Source organism: Aplysia californica, unplaced genomic scaffold (genome assembly GCF_000002075.1).
Source record: "Aplysia californica isolate F4 #8 unplaced genomic scaffold, AplCal3.0 scaffold00852, whole genome shotgun sequence".
NCBI classification, from domain to species: Eukaryota; Metazoa; Mollusca; class Gastropoda; order Aplysiida; family Aplysiidae; genus Aplysia; species Aplysia californica.
In genome coordinates, this window is record NW_004798122.1 from 262,630 (window position 1) to 263,775 (window position 1,146).

Below are 1,146 nucleotides of genomic sequence, written 5' to 3' on the forward strand. Positions count from 1 at the left end.
TGTTTTCAGAAGTAAAATTAGAGAGAAAATGGCCGCCAAGGATCATTTATTTCCTTAGCTTAAAAGTCAGTGATAACTGAAAATGTCCTTTTTATGCCTTTAATCAACATTTTTTCTGACAAATCCACGCATAAATGAGTTCTTCAATGAGCATTACGGGTGTTGAGCCAAAAAACAAAAATTTGATACAAATTCACAAACCTGTGGAAAAATGCAAGTTTCTTCACATTGATTATTTTGACGAGAGCCTGATTCCACCACGCTGCCTCACATGTGTACGTGTAAATCCATTTTGCTCCTTTTTAGATTAACCGATTTAGAGACCCCCTCACCCTGGCTTCTTCCAGCGTTGTCTCATTTGACGTAAATTCGCAACCGTCTCCTAAGAAACCACACGATCTCCTGTGGCTAAATTTTGTTTTCTCGATCTTTGGTGGAATTTATCTTCACACCTTCAAACACGTATACACAGAAGGGTTGGCCACACCTGTCATTGTTTTTTTATTTATGGAATACGTCTCACGGGGCTAGAAGTATGACAGACAAAGCACCTTCCAACCCCCCCCCTCCCCAAACTCTGCTAGTCCAGGTGACAATGTTGTATATATCCCCTTTGTCGATGTTCTTTTCTTATGTTGAGCTTCCTCGTTCCGTGTGTATGGGGGGGGGGTCGGTGGTTGTTGAGTTTAAAGTAAAAATCGTGTTTGAGGGTAAAAAATATAGAGGTGTCATACGCACGAACAGATGTTTCAGGAACTATTGGTTTTTTTAAATCACAAGCACAGACATGATAATGCAAATCTTATCCTTCGAGGAGTGGTCGAATTATTATAATACTAGCTGGGCCCCCTTTCGATGAAAGGAATGATCGGTGCATTAATATCAACTAAAAGTCATTGGCCTTCTGTATTAATTTAGACTCTACTGGAATGGAGCAATAAAAAAGCGATGGTGGGCATCAAACGAAAGGATCACAGTCGAATTTAGCACAAAGTAAAAAAAAAGAAAACATGAGGCTAGATCTATACGGGTCGCACACTTAAAATAGTGCTCCGCAGTATTGCGCGACGGTGCGCAATAGTATCGAACGGAAGTACGACTTGAAATAAACAAACCTTGTGGATTATCTAAAATTACAGAGACAGA